We start from the raw sequence: 15,943 nt of genomic DNA on the forward strand, positions 1-15,943 counted from the left end.
TAGAAAGGCATTACAAACTTTCCTCTTTAGATAAACCCAAGAAATCTATAGGCCAGCCGCTACATCATGAATATTCTGATCACACTGATCGATACAAATCTTAGTAAACATCTGCGCCCGAATGCAGTTCAGTCTGCTAGGTGCGCGCTACAAATCTTCAAAATCAAAACCAAACCTTCTGCTCCCTTTGCAGCAACACGCAGATCTACTGCTGATAACCCACCAAACAACCATAGAACAAGCCTATGCTCAAGGCTCGATGTCTGCCCAATGGAATTGAGCAAAACAATACCCCACTTAAATCAGGCCTATGGGTGTCTCCGCTGAGGAAGACTAAGAGGCAGCATGTTTAAATCAGGCTCAGGTGCTATTTCAAGCAAAGGGGACTGACTGAAAACGGGTATTTTGGAGTCCCACTTGAAACGCAACAAAGTACCTACTATAATAAGCAAGCAGGTGACTCACTGCTGCTGCCTCATTGCGAGAACAAAAATATTAAAAAATGCTGCTAACTAATGATTCTCCAAATACTTTGGTAATGCAATATTTGTGAAATATCAAACTCCGGGTCTGGACTCCACCTGATCCCGAACACTTAATTGTGTGTACAAGTATTCAATGTCCAATAAAACACACACACCACGACACTATACAAAATTAGTAAGTAGTTATTATTGTCTTATATTCAAACAACAATAGACATGAATATGTAAAAGCTTAAAAGCTTAATGTGGTTACTTCATCAAACAACAAACAAATCACGAGGGTACAATCCATTTGAAACAAAACATCACATTTGTTGTTAATGAATGAACACGCAAAATGCAAAACACTAAGGGGGTAATTCATGGATTATTTGCGCCAAAAAAACGCGATTTGTGCGCCATTCTGCCCGCAAATCCCCATTTGTTAAACAGGGATTTGCAAGCAGAATGGCGCACAAATCCCATTTCTTTTGGCACAAATAATCCATGAATTACCCCTTATATATCCCTACTAGGGGCTGAAGTTTCTTGAGATAAGTAAACAGAACCCCACCTAGGTTTGAAGATAAAGAAGTATGAATTAAAGTGTAAACAGAAACCCAGTGTAAAGAGAAACTCTGGGACTCTAAAGTTGGTCACGTATGGTGAAGAAGACAAAGTAAAGAAGAGGGCAGATTATAACAGACTTTGTCAATCTGATGAAAACAAATGGTAAATGAAGCTTTAGCTGTACAACCACATTTAGCAACAAAGAGACTGCAAATTTCATATTTCTCAAATACACCAGGCGTCCTTACCGGGTCCCGCGAGGGGACCTGGGAGCTAACAATGGGCCGGTCGTAATCGGCCCGTTGTTAGCTCCCTGCACCCATTCCCATTGAGCACTATGGGGGCTCGAATGGGAATGGGGAAGGTCCGGGCCCGGGTTCCCTGAGGGAGGAATTACCGGGCCCTCCAAACTCAGAATGGCATGGTGATTCCCCATTCAGGGAACCTGGACCCGGTTTTGGAGGCAGCCATGCCGCCAATAGCTGCATGGCTAACGCCAAAGCCGTAATGAGGCCCAATATATTTTCCATGTTAGTTTGATCTATTAGGTGTAGGTGGCCTACCCATTGCCTTCCCATGTCCATTCTAATTCCTATGGCCATTTCACCCATTCCTGCCTCTGCTTGCCAAAAATCTCCTCCTCTTTGGAACTCTTAGAGCTTGCTTTAATCCAGCCTTACCATCAGGCTTTGCATTCAAAGTGCCTGCCAGTGTTTGTTCAAAGCAGTCTTCTCAGAGTTAATGACTTAACTGGAGTTGTAAACATCATGACATGAAGTCAGCAGGTTGCTTAATTTATACAAAAGCAAATAAAAATGCTGAGGAAACAACACATGTTCAAGAGGCTCTTTTAGACGTTTGTAATGTTTCCGTCTTAAGAAATGCAAACAGACATTTTTTTTGAAAGCACACAGAAAGCACAAGTTAGCTGCCTAAGCCCATGCCCTCCTCCAGGTTAATTAAATTATATTACACAGAATAGTTTTAAACTAACTACATTATTTACAGAATTTCATGTTTAACACACTAAGAGGGTAATTCATAGAATTTCGCAGAAAAGTGTCGCAAGCGGCTGGCGCAGAGTGTCCGCGTGCGATTGACTGCGCCAGGCACGTGCGATAAAACCGATTTCCGCGCACAGCGTATTCATGGATTTCATGCTCCCAAACCAGCCGTGGCGCAGAGTATCGCAGCGACCCTGCAGCAGCGCCAGTAACGCCCCCAAGAACGCCCTCGCGCAAGGAAAAGCCAGCAAAATCGCTAAATCATCGCAAAGGGCTGCGCTAACTCTGGACCAGTTTACAGGGCAGCCAAACAAGGAACGCAAAGCGGGTAACGTGCATATCAGGGGTACACGTGAAGTCATACACGCGATTAGCCAGGGTACGTGTATTACAGGGGTACGCGGGAAGTTTAACACGCGATTGGCCAGGGTACGTGTATTACAGGGGTACGCGGGAAGTTTAACACGCGATTAGCCAGGGTAAGTGTATTACAGGGGTACACGTGAAGTCATACACGCGATTAGCCAGGGTACGTGTATTACATGGGTACGCGGGAAGTTTAACACGCGATTGGCCAGGGTACGTGTATTACAGGGGTACGCGGGAAGTTTAACACGCGATTAGCCAGGGTAAGTGTATTACAGGGGTACGCGGGAAGTTCAACACGCAATTAGCCAGGGTACGTGTATTACAGGGGTACGCGGGAAGTTTAACACGCGATTGGCCAGGGTACGTGTATTACAGGGGTACGCGGGAAGTTTAACACGCGATTGGCCAGGGTACGTGTATTACAGGGGTACGCGGGAAGTTATACACGCGATTAGCCAGGGTACGTGTATTACAGGGGTACGCGGGAAGTTTAACACGCGATTGGCCAGGGTACGTGTATTACAGGGGTACGCGGGAAGTTCAACACGCGATTGGCCAGGGTACGTGTATTACAGGGGTACGCGGGAAGTTTAACACGCGATTAGCCAGGGTACGTGTATTACAGGGGTACGCGGGAAGTTTAACACGCGATTAGCCAGGGTAAGTGTATTACAGGGGTACGCGGGAAGTTCAACACGCAATTAGCCAGGGTACGTGTATTACAGGGGTACGCGGGAAGTTTAACACGCGATTGGCCAGGGTACGTGTATTACAGGGGTACGCGGGAAGTTTAACACGCGATTGGCCAGGGTACGTGTATTACAGGGGTACGCGGGAAGTTATACACGCGATTAGCCAGGGTACGTGTATTACAGGGGTACGCGGGAAGTTTAACACGCGATTAGGCTGGGTGGGTCCTCACAGGTGTTCCCTGTACACCCTCCACGGCCCCTGCAGGCAGCCTACAAAACAGGGGACTACCCTGCACACCTGCTCATGTCCCCCTGCACCCCCACCCCCCCAGCAGTGCAGGGGCAGCCTCCACCAGGCCCCCACTCATGTCTCCCACCACCCCCACCCTCCCGCCACCAGGGGCAGCCTCCACCAGGCCCCCACCCATGTCTCCCACCACCCCCCGCCACCAGGGGCACTCTCCACCAAGCCCCCACCCATGTCTCCCACCACCCCCACCAGTGCAGGGGCACCCTCCACCAGGCCCCCACCCATGTCTCCCAACACCCCCACCCACCAGCACTGTGGGGCACGTGGCCAGCAGGCAGTCAGGCAGCAGCAGATGGCAGGTGGGAGCGTGCTCAGGGCTCTGGGGGGCAGTAATTTCGCCTCCTGGCCAGGAGCGTGATCTCTCGTGTGTGAACGCGTGGACAGCCTGATAGGTAGTGAAATCCCACACGTCAGCAAAGGCCCTTAGCGCGTAAACCCGTCAACAGCATATGCGCGCCTATAGTCACCTGCACGTGCAGGAAATTGTTGCGTGACACGTCCCAGTGTCAAAGCGTGTGATTGGTGAAAATGGATGTACACGTAGAAGTGACAAAGCGTGTGATTGGTGAAAATGGATCTACACGCAGGAGTGACAAAGCGTGTGATTGGTGAACGTACACGCCGCGTAAGTGACGCTGTACGTGTGGGCCTGTATATAAGGTACATGTAGAACACCATTTCCTTGTACGTGCTTTTCGTGGAGAGCGAGTGGGTGAAATCTGTACTTCTTGTCGTTTCACACGCGATTTACTTCACGGCGTTTCCAGTTCGTATTCCCTGTTACCTCTGACAGCTTTTTCTCTTTTTTCTCTTTTACTGGTTTACCTGGGCCTGTTCCCTCAAACAGTGTCCCCTTCTACTGTTGTCCTGTCTTCTCAGACAGCGTACACATCTTCTTTTGGCGGGGGTTTAGCCAGCCAAACGCGCTCATTCTTCACGCTCTTTTACCTGGCAGACGGTGAGTCACGCACGTATCCAACTTCTGTGCTTGCCCCGTGTGTTGCCTACCCCTTCAGAGGTCATTCTAGGCTGCGTGTGACACGCATACGTTCATTCTTGTGTTACTGGGTGCCACAGCGTAGTGCAGGTTTTTCTTTCTGCACACGTGGTCTAGGAGGGGTTGCGTGCACGTCATCTCCCTTTTTTGGGCCTCCTGTGCGTTGCGTGACCCGTCATCTTTCCCCAGGGGTTACAATCAGCCGTGCTAGAGCACTAGGGTACAATTACCATCTGGTACCCAACCCCTTTGACCCCCAATTGCCCAGGACAATTGTCTACAGCCACTCCCATACGCACATTAATATCAGTGCCATGGCTGGGAAACGTGGATTCCGTAAGGGTGGCAAAGGTGGAAGAGCCACCAGTGGTGGCCGTGGTGGATCCGGTAGGGGACGTGGTCGTAACTTGCAGGGTGAGCCTGTCCCCCCATGTGTGGAGGACCAGTCAAGGGCACCCATCATCCCCCCCCCTCCCCCCCCTCCCCCCCTCCCGTTGAGGCTGAAGTGGCTGACACCATCCATGCTCAGCCCTTGTTGGACCAGCCCATTGTGGCACCAGACCTGGCTGACTCCATGGCTGACTTCCAGGTCAGCAGGGCTACGACACGTGCGCTGGTGCACGTTGATGCCATCATGCCACGTGGATCTGGGGCAGCAAGGTCATCTGCTGCACCAAGGAGGCAGGGCGGAGTGGCTGCAGGGGCAGCTGCGGCTCCATCCACCCCAGCCCTCACACACCCAGCCAGGACAGTGTCGGTCCTAGTCCATGCTGCTGACATTCCCCCTGACACCATCACACTCGAGCCAATGCCTGCACCAACTCCCATGCTGAGTGTGCAATCCCACACTCCTGATACAGAGTCCACCAGGGCTCCTGCCCCTAGTGTCCAGAGCGGCGCAGGACACTCAGGATCACCACCACCTTCCAAGCGGAAGAGGAAGAGTGCTCGTCCGGCACAGGCTGATGCCCCAGACACGGCTACACAGTCCGGCCCGTCCAGGAAGCCCAGCTTCACGGATGACGAACTGAATGCACTTGTCGAGTATGTGTCCGGACATGACAACGAGATGGTCATTGTTGCAGGATCCAAGACCACACCTGCACAACGCCAGGCACACTGGCAGACCGTTGCGGACATCGTAAGTGCCCTTGGAATCGTGAGGCGCACAGCCAATGATTGCTATAAGCGCTGGAATGACCTAAAGCGCAGGGCAAAGAGTAAGCTGGCCTCAAGTCATGCCGCAACTCTAGTGACTGGAGGTGGGTCTCCAGTAGTAGACATGGAACTCACTCCACATGAGTCAGTCGCTGGGACCTACGTCACGGAGGAACAGATCCAAGGCGTGGGAGATCTGGCTGATTACGAGGCATTGTCCGGTGAGTGCACATGCATGTGTGTGTCATACATGTGCATGGTGTGTGTGTGAGGGCTTCTGTTTGGGTGGCAGGAGAGAGTGTGTGCGCCTCAGTCGTATGGGTCAGCCATGTGCTTCATGCAATACTTCCTGCGCAGCTGCATTTGGCCATAGCAGTATCCCTTCTGCCAACAGTAGACATCTAGCACAACTGCACGCCAGTTGCCCTTGAAGTGTCACCTTGACACAACAGATTTGCTTATTTTTCACTGTTCATTCAGTCAGTTTGTTTGCATTCCACCACTTTCACTAGGCATGTCGCTGTCCACTAGTCACATGTCTGACATGGGTATGGTAAAGGGGAGTGACTTTGTTACCTGGATATCATTTGTACACACATGTCCCTGTGCAATTTGACCATTACAGACTGGCAGCTCCAGGTGAAAAATCTGACCTGTTAGAATCAGAAAAGCTATTACATGCGGGAACTGGACTGAATGAATAGGTGCTGCCCTCCTCTCCATCTTCACTCAATAGCAATGGTACATGCCATCTGTGTGATGGCATGTGTGTTTCACCTGCCAATCACAGGCCAATGTGTGATGCCACTGCCAGGCAGCATGCAGAAAATTTGTTCATCTTCCATCTTGGTGTCATCAGTGTGTGCCGTTTGCCTGCACTTCATACGCAGTGAGGGTGCATGCATGGGAGGGTTTTAGTCATGTGGGACATGTCAATCAAGTACTGGTTCTCTTGCTTCTCAGCCCTCAATGTGTGCCATGGTGCTAATGCCTGTTTCCATTACTTTGTTTTCATGTCTTTGCAGGGGAAGACGCACCTGATACTGCTGGGGTTGTGGAGATGGTGCAGACCCAGGAGGTGTCCCAGGGCCGACCAACCACCAGTGAGGGACGTGGTGTGGTGGTGGGGGAGAACCCACAAGTGCTGCAGGTCGTGCTCTCAAGGGGTGTCTCTGGCTGCACCTCCCCCGAGCTGTACTCAGGTGTTGATTCGGATGAGACCTACGTGCCGTCGCTGGTGAGTGTTCCAGGGAGGGATTCTGTTCTGTCTCACCCACCTGCACCAGGGTCAGTACCCTCCATGGGGATGTCAGTGTTGGCAGCTACGCCTTCGGTGGTTACGGATGCAGGGTCACACTCCGCGACATCTGATCCTGTTCCTGGGCCAGCAGATCAGAGGGGGAATGCAGTCCTGCAGCCTCAGGCAGTGCCGGCACAGCAAGGCGCAGTTCGCCTTGCCCCAGACAGGTGTGGTGCCCGCCGACGTGGTGGCCGTACGCCACCTGCCAATACCGCATGGGAGCAATCCATTTACGGTATGGCTACCCAACAGGCTGCATCATCCGAGATGATGGCTCAGGCCATGGATAGGGTGGCCACTTCCATTGTCCCCCCAGAAAGGCTGATGGAGCGACTAGAGCAGGCAACTGACTCCATCTGCCAGTCACACAGGGAGGACATGTTGGGGTCCAACAGGGACAGGCGGGCGGCACTGGCGACTCTGCAGGAGGCCATCTCCATTGAGTCCCAGGGCCACAGGGAAGCCCTGAGGCAGGAGCTCCTACACCTCAGGACGACTCTTGTTGAGCTTGAGGCTTCAACACACCAAAGGACAGAACAGCAGCTGGAGCGTCTCACCCGTACGCTCTCAGCTGAGATGCAGGCAACGAGGGCGGAGGTCCGGGCATCCCGTGAGTTGTTGCATGGGGACCTCCGCACACTCATCCTCCAGAACCAGACCTACCACACCCGCATGCTTGCAGCCATGGAGGAGCAGACTAGGGCCTTGCGTGGGCTGCCTCCCATAGTGCAACCACCTCCGGATGCAGCTGCACAGGGTGATAATAGCGACAGCAGTGACACTCCCACAATAGGGTAGCCGTGTGGGCCATGAGCCCATGGAGGTTTTTTATTTTCCCAGGATCCACGCAGGTGGGTTCTGGTGTGCATCCTGTCCTCGGACCTCCTGGGTGGCCTCCCCAACCCCCCCGGGCCCATCAATGGCCATTTTTGATTGTTTCTTATTTTTATTTTGATTTTGATTTCTTTTATTCCCAATTTTTTTGGGAGGATCTGTTGGCTCCGATCTGTTGGCTCCGATCTGTTGGCTCCGATCTGTTGGCTCCGATCTGTTGGCTCCGATGTGTTGGCTCCGATCTGTTGGCTTCCGTGGTTCCTGTGGGCATACGCTGCATTGTGGCTGGGCACATGCAGGCTTGTAATGTATTTGGTTCAGATGCTTGGGTTTGAGTCACACACACCCCTCCTGTTTCCCGTTTCCATGGGCTTGCAAAGGGTGTGCCCAAGTGACAGTGAATTACACAGTGACGTTGGACTCCCATGAGCTGTGTGGCCAGTCTGTAGTCAATACTGTGTATACATTCATAGTGCATATTGCTGTTGTGTTGTACACTGCATGTTGCATTGATGTGTAACTCTTCTTCTGTGTCTACCTCCCAATTTGCAGGTCCCTTCCTCAAGTCCACACAAGGACCTCTAGTCTGGCGAAGGGGACCATGTTGGCAGCAGTGCACCTACAACTCTACATGGCGCCAACACTGCACAGTTGGTAGTGGTGGGAGTGCAGGCATTTCCAGGTGGTGAGACTACTAATATGTAACCTTTTTGATGTCATGTTAATGGTACTACGTGCTCAAGTATGTTGTTGGTCCGGCATTGCTGTGAGCATTTCAGGTGTTGCAGGTTTCTAATAGTGCCACTGTACATAGTGAGAGTGATGTCATGTTGTGGGGATTACTTTGTTTACCTGCAATTAGCATGACATGGCACGGTGTGTCGTGTGGCAGTGCTGGGGTGGGGTTGGCTGACATGGCACTGTCCTCTTGTTGCATTTTGCAAGTGGGTATTCATTTTAGCTGCTTCAATGTGTAACTTCACAAAACTGCATTGGTGGTGTCTGTGTGGGTAGGGATGCACACATTGTGACACTTCCAGGTGAACAATCTCAGGCTGACATGGAATTCCCGGTTCATTCTCCACACATTCAGGATCAGTGTCAGGTTGAGTCATCATTGATTGTCAGATGGAATGTGCCAGGGCAGTGTGCACTCCACAGGGGTGTGATTTCTATGTGAAGTAATTTGCCACTAGCTGTGTACGGGCTGCCTCCCCCCGTGCCCTTTCCCCTCCCATGCGCAGCGGCTGTGCATGTGGTTGGGGATGTGGGGCCACCACCATGTCCACGGCCAGGCCCCGGCGTGTTGCAACGTTGTGCAGGACACATGCTGCCACTATGATCCTGCACACTACTGGGGGAGCGTATAACAGCTGCCCGCCAGAACGGTCAAGGGAGCGAAAGCGTGACTTCAGCACTCCGAATGTGCGCTCCACTATGCCCCTGGTTGTAATGTGGGCTGTGTTAAATCTTACCTGGGGTGGCGTGGTGGGGTTCCGAATTGGCGTCATCATGTGGGGGCTGAGAGGGTAGGCACTGTCCCCTGTGGAGGTGGGGATTGGTATCATTGGTGAGGTTGTGACCTTGCTCAGTATCCAACATGCATGCATGTGCAGTGGCATACATACTCACCAAGCAGCCATGTATCGCCATGCCGCCCAGCTTCTAGGTCCCGGCTTAGGGTGGACATTCGGTAAATGAAGCTGTCGTGGGTGGAGCCGGGATAGTTGGCATATACTGAGGTGATGATTCCCTTGGCATTACATGCTACCTGCACGTTGATGGAATGCCAGTGCTTGCGGTTCCTATAGATGTGCTCAGATGCCCTGGGGGGACGTAGAGCCACATGGGTGCAGTCGATGGCACCTAGCACTTTGGGGAATCGTGCCACTGCGTAAAAATCCAGGGCGGCAGCATGCCTTTCTGCAGGTGTTCTGGGCAGGTATATGTGCCTGCGGACTGATGGCCGTGCAGTCATGATGTTCAAGACCTGGTGTAGGCAGCGTGACTGGGTGGCCTGTGACACCCCACCCACTATGGCACTTGTCCGCTGAAATGATCCAGTGGCTAAGAAGTGCAGTACATTGAGGACCTTCTCCAGGGGGCTGAGTGCTTGGGAGCACAGGGTGGGTGATGTGAGGTCATCCTCCCACTCACTCACCAGGTCCAGTATGATGTGTGGTGGAAACCTGTACCTCCCATACACCTGGTCATCAGGCATCCCGAAAAGGCTGGTTCTGGGTGTGAATATTCTGGCCCTGACTATCCTCCTCCTCCTCCTTTGGTAGCCCACTGCCACTGCTGCTAGGAACGGTATGTTCATCCTGGCGTCTGAGCTTGTTATTGTTAAAGTCCGCAATTTATGCTTAGCGCGTGTTCTAGGCGAGCGTGTGACCCGCGCACCCCTGGAATCCAGTTCCCAGTCCAATAGCGTGTGGAAATTCACACGCACCACGGGATACAGCGTGTGACCCGCGCACCCCTGGAATCCAGTTCCCAGTCCAATAGCGTGTGGAAATTCACACGCACCACGGGATACAGCGTGTGACCCGCGCACCCCTGGAAACCAGTTCCCAGTCCAATAGCGTGTGGAAATTCACACGCACCACGGGATACAGCGTGTGACCCGCGCACCCCTGGAAACCAGTTCCCAGTCCAATAGCGTGTGGAAATTCACACGCACCACGGGATACAGCGTGTGACCCACGCACCCCTGGAAACCAGTTCCCAGTCCAATAGCGTGTGGAAATTCACACGCACCACGGGATACAGCGTGTGACCCGCGCACCCCTGGAAACCAGTTCCCAGTCCAATAGCGTGTGGAAATTCACACGCACCACGTGATACAGGTTCGCTGACGTACTTGCGTGTGTAAGTGGCCGCGCACCCATTAAATACACGTACATAGGCCAATCACGTGTACGCGCACTTTTGTCCAATTACACGCGATGACACTCTGACGTGCAGTATCTCCACGTGTACCCCGTCATCACGTGCTGAGTGGGGAACACCCGTGCGGGTCACGTCACAGACGCGCTTACGCGCTGAGGGACTCTGGTCCAATAGAATCGCGTATGCGTGCTGACGCGCTTACGCGCTAAGGGCCTTTCCTCGGATTTCACGCTGACGTGCAGGATTTTCACGTGCCAAATCACTCCGTATCAAGCTGGCCACGCGAAAACACACGGAAGCCCACGCTCCTGCCCAGAAGGCCGAGTTACTGCCCCCCAGTGCCCCGAGCAGCCTCCCACGTGCCATCTGCTGCTGCCTGCCTGCCTGCCTGCCTGCTGCCACCGTGCCCTGCCATTTGGTGCCTGCACATCAGCCATCTGCAGGGGTCCAGTTGCTGTGTCCACCCCTGCTGGAACAGAAGACTCCCGACTGGTATTACATCGCTCCACAGCCCAGCCCAGGACCCAGTTGCCCACCCACACCTGCCTCTGGGGTTGCCATGTCGGGCACTTCAACATCTGGCACCAGTGGCAACCCCAGGCCAGAGGGGCAGAGGGGCACCAGCTTCACTGTCACCGAAGTTGGTGTCCTGGTGGAGCATGTCCTGGGGCAGTATGATGCCCTCTTTGGATCGTCCCGCGCCAGCAAGGAAGGACGGCAGAGGATCTGGGCCGACTGTGTGGTTGCCATCAACGCGGAGGGGGTGGCAACCCGCGACGTCCTGAAGATCAAGAAGCGCTGGGAGGACTTGAGGTCCAGGACCCTTGTGAAGGCCCGGCGCCTCGTGGAGGGGGGCCGGGGCCGCATGAGTTCCATCCAGATGAGGGTCCTGGAACGCGTACGCCCAGCGCTCCACGCCCAGATCCTTGAGAGGGAGGCCCGTCTGGAGTTGAGCGGTAAGTGTCCATGCATTACTGTGTGAGACAGGGCATGTTGCGGTGTGCTGGTTCTATGATACTTGCCTGTATGTGTGCCATAGGCCATGTATGCATGTATGTGTGCAGGGACATCATGGTAATGCATGTGCGACCAGTGATGTGTGATGCACATGGTTGTTGCATGTGTTGAAATGCCGCATGGGGAGCCCTATTCAGATTTTGAACATGAGAGCATGCCAGTCTCTGTACGTGGACATGGGTGGGGGTGAGGGATGGGTGCTGATGCCAGGTACATATATGGTAGCCATGTCTGTGTGCCTGACCTGCGTGTCTGTGACTTGTGCATGCCATGGATGCATGACACATGTGTGTGACAATGCAGAGATTCAGTAAAGCAGCCAAATTACCCTTGTAACCGCTGTGTTTGGTGTGTTTGGGGCCAGATGGATGTGACTGAGGTGAAGTGTGTGCATGTGATGGGCATGAGGCATGATGCATGTGAGTTACATATCATTGAATGTTTCAAGAGTCCATTGGACATGCATGGAAATGTCCATGGCATGCACCATGCCTGTTACTGTGTGTGTTTTGCCTGGACTGACCCATGTGTTGTGGAGGGACATGATGGAAGTGTACTTTGACAGTGGTGCTCATCTGCTATTGCTTCCTGTCTAGGGGACCATTGTACAGTGCCCTGATGCTTGTGTTCTTTGTCTCCCTCTACGCAGCGGCTAGTGAAGAAGAGGGCGGAGACGGCGCTGTGGAGCAAGGCGGCGGGGATGCCCCCACGGCTGCAGCGGAAGGGGTGGGTGAGCCCCCACAGGGGCCTGCTACGGTGGGAGACGGTGAGGAGCCATCCAGGTTGGTGGTTTGCACAGAGGAGGAGGAGGCCGCCACTGGGGCACACATGGGGCCTGGTGGGGGCATCCCTGCTGGTGCAAGTGGTGCAGTCCAGGGCCAGGGGCAGGAGGCAGCACAGGTCACCGTGGAGGGGCCTGTGCATGTCGCTGTCCCTGACCCTGTGAGTGCACCACCATGCACCAGCAGGGATGCCCCGTCCCAGGCCCGTCCGCAGGTATAGGGGATGTCCATGTCACCTGACTCCCCTCCACCTGCGGACGTGGGAACCCCTGGCCGTGCGGAGAAGGTCCTGATTGGGGTCGCGATGCGCACGGCTGTGATTCGTGATGCCGTGCGTGCTTCCCGGGAGGAGCACGCACGTCATCACGAAGTGCACCGTGCCGACGTGGCCCAATTGGGATCGGCCATGTTCGGGGGTTTCCTGCATGTGTTGGCCAATGTGGCGGCCCTCTCCTCCTCTGTGCAGGCTATCCACCAGTCGTTCTCCTTGCCGTCTTCCAGCCCAGATGCCACCAGGGCCCCCTGTGGACCTGCCCCGACCAATGCAGCCAGCTCGGTGGGGATCCCATCCCTGCCACAGTCGGGAGTCAGAGATCCAGCAGGGGTGGACACCAGAGCAACTGGACCCCAGCAGATGGAGGATGTGACGGCATCATCGGGCAGGGCACGTGCACGACGGCGTCGGTGGTTTCCATCAGCCTGGATGCCGTCGTGCTGGCACAGGCAGTTGCGTCGGAGGCAGCAGCAGGCTCAACGTGGGAGGCATCATGGCTCGGGGCCATCAACATCGGGGGTGCAGGCATCGGCCGGAGGGCAGGAGAACCCTGGAATGGGAGTGGCTTCCGTGTGGGAGAGGTTGTGCCAGCGGATAGGTGCGGAGCGGCAGCGGGCAGAGGAGGAACGGCTCACGATGGTCAGGGCGGAGGACTCCATGCGGAGGGCGCTGAGGCGGGCTGAGTGCCTCGAGGGTCTTCGCAGGGAGTTAGAGCTGGACACTGCGTTATCCCTGCGGGACCTCGGGGCCAGGGAACATGCCCGCCTCCAAGCCATTGACCAGGAGTTCGATGATGCCCTGGCCCATGACAACAACCAGTGAGCCGTCCGAATAGCCCGCTGCCTTTGTATATAGTTGTATAGTTAGGGTTAGGTTTCCTTTGTTTTTTTCAATTTTTTTTGGTTGCGATTGGACAATGCACCACTTTTTTGTATATAGTTCACTTTTTAGTTAGTAGTCAGTTAGGTTTAATTTGGTAGGGCTCATGGACCCAGGATGATCTTCTTAATTTCCTTATTTTAATAATTCAGAATTTTTTCTTGGACATTCTTCTTGTTTAGTTTGATTTGCTTTGTGTTTTTTCTTGTTTGCTGTTCAATACATGATATTTTTTTATTCTTCAATGTGTCGTATCATCTCATTGCTTTCAGGCATGTCATGTTGGGTGTTTTGTCATTCACTTGCAGCCATTGTGTGTGACAGACATGTGTTAAATTGCATTATTTACATTGGGGGTGTAACATGTAATTGCCTTTGATATGTGGGTGGGTGTGATAGTTGGTTGGGCCTTTTGGCAGGGCAGGATGGGCATTACGGACATGATTGGGGAATGTTGGGACCCAGGTGCAGGGGGGCATGGATTGGACATGGGTGGGGGCCTGCTGGCAGGTGCCCCACAGTGCTGGGGGGTGGGGGTGGTGGGAGACATGAGTTGGACATGGGTGGGGGCCTGCTGGCAGGTGCCCCACAGTGCTGGGGTGTGGGGGGGTGGGAGACATGAGTTGGACATGGGTGGGGGCCTGCTGGCAGGTGCCCCACAGTGCTGGGGTGTGGGGGGGGGTGGGGGACATGAGTTGGACATGGGTGGGGGCCTGCTGGCAGGTGCCCCACAGTGCTGGGGGGTGGGGGACATGAGTTGGACATGGGTGGGGGCCTGCTGGCAGGTGCCCCACAGTGCTGGGGTGTGGGGGGGGGGGGTGGGAGACATGAGTTGGACATGGGTGGGGGCCTGGTGGAGGGTGACCCTGCACTGCTGGGGGGTGGGGTGGTGGGTGACATGAGTGGGGGCCTGGTGGAGGGTGCCCCTGGTGGCTGGGGTGTGGGGGTGGTGGGAGACATGAGTTGGACATGGGTGGGGGCCTGCTGGCAGGTGCCCCACAGTGCTGGGGGGTGGGGGTGGTGGGAGACATGAGTTGGACATGGGTGGGGGCCTGCTGGCAGGTGCCCCACAGTGCTGGGGTGTGGGGGTGGTGGGGGACATGAGTTGGACATGGGTGGGGGCCTGCTGGCAGGTGCCCCACAGTGCCGGGGTGTGGGGGGGGTGGGGGACATGAGTTGGACATGGGTGGGGGCCTGCTGGCAGGTGCCCCACAGTGCTGGGGGGTGGGGGACATGAGTTGGACATGGGTGGGGGCCTGCTGGCAGGTGCCCCACAGTGCTGGGGTGTGGGGGGGGGTGGGAGACATGAGTTGGACATGGGTGGGGGCCTGGTGGAGGGTGACCCTGCACTGCTGGGGGGTGGGGTGGTGGGTGACATGAGTGGGGGCCTGGTGGAGGGTGCCCCTGGTGGCTGGGGTGTGGGGGTGGTGGGAGACATGAGTTGGACATGGGTGGGGGCCTGCTGGCAGGTGCCCCACAGTGCTGGGGGGTGGGGGTGGTGGGAGACATGAGTTGGACATGGGTGGGGGCCTGCTGGCAGGTGCCCCACAGTGCTGGGGTGTGGGGGTGGTGGGGGACATGAGTTGGACATGGGTGGGGGCCTGCTGGCAGGTGCCCCACAGTGCTGGGGTGTGGGGGGGGGGTGGGAGACATGAGTTGGACATGGGTGGGGGCCTGGTGGAGGGTGACCCTGCACTGCTGGGGGGTGGGGTGGTGGGTGACATGAGTGGGGGCCTGGTGGAGGGTGCCCCTGGTGGCTGGGGTGTGGGGGTGGGGGTGGTGGGAGACATGAGTTGGACATGGGTGGGGGCCTGCTGGCAGGTGCCCCACAGTGCTGGGGGGTGGGGGTGGTGGGAGACATGAGTTGGACATGGGTGGGGGCCTGCTGGCAGGTGCCCCACAGTGCTGGGGTGTGGGGATGGTGGGAGACATGAGTTGGACATGGGTGGGGGCCTGCTGGCAGGTGCCCCACAGTGCTGGGGGGTGGGGGTGGTGGGAGACATGAGTTGGACATGGGTGGGGGCCTGCTGGCAGGTGCCCCACAGTGCTGGGGTGTGGGGGGGGTGGGAGACATGAGTTGGACATGGGTGGGGGCCTGCTGGCAGGTGCCCCACAGTGCTGGGGGGTGGGGGTGCAAGGGGACATGAGTTGGTGTTCATTAGTTCAAGGAGACATGTGCCTTTGCTGGGGGGCATGCCCATGGTGGGTGGGCTGCCTGCGGGACATGACCAGGGATGCAGGGTAGTCCCCTGTGGTGTGGGCTGCCTGCAGGGGCCGTGGAGGGTGTACAGGGTACACCTGGGAGGACCCACACTGTGAAATCACATGTGGAACTTCCCGCGCACCCCTGGAATACACGCGGCCAGGCTATTCGCGTGTGGAACTTCCCGCGCACCCCTGA

The sequence above is a fragment of the Ambystoma mexicanum genome, chromosome 1p, assembly GCF_040938575.1.
Source record: "Ambystoma mexicanum isolate Mex_15411 chromosome 1p, UKY_AmexF1_1, whole genome shotgun sequence".
NCBI classification, from domain to species: Eukaryota; Metazoa; Chordata; class Amphibia; order Caudata; family Ambystomatidae; genus Ambystoma; species Ambystoma mexicanum.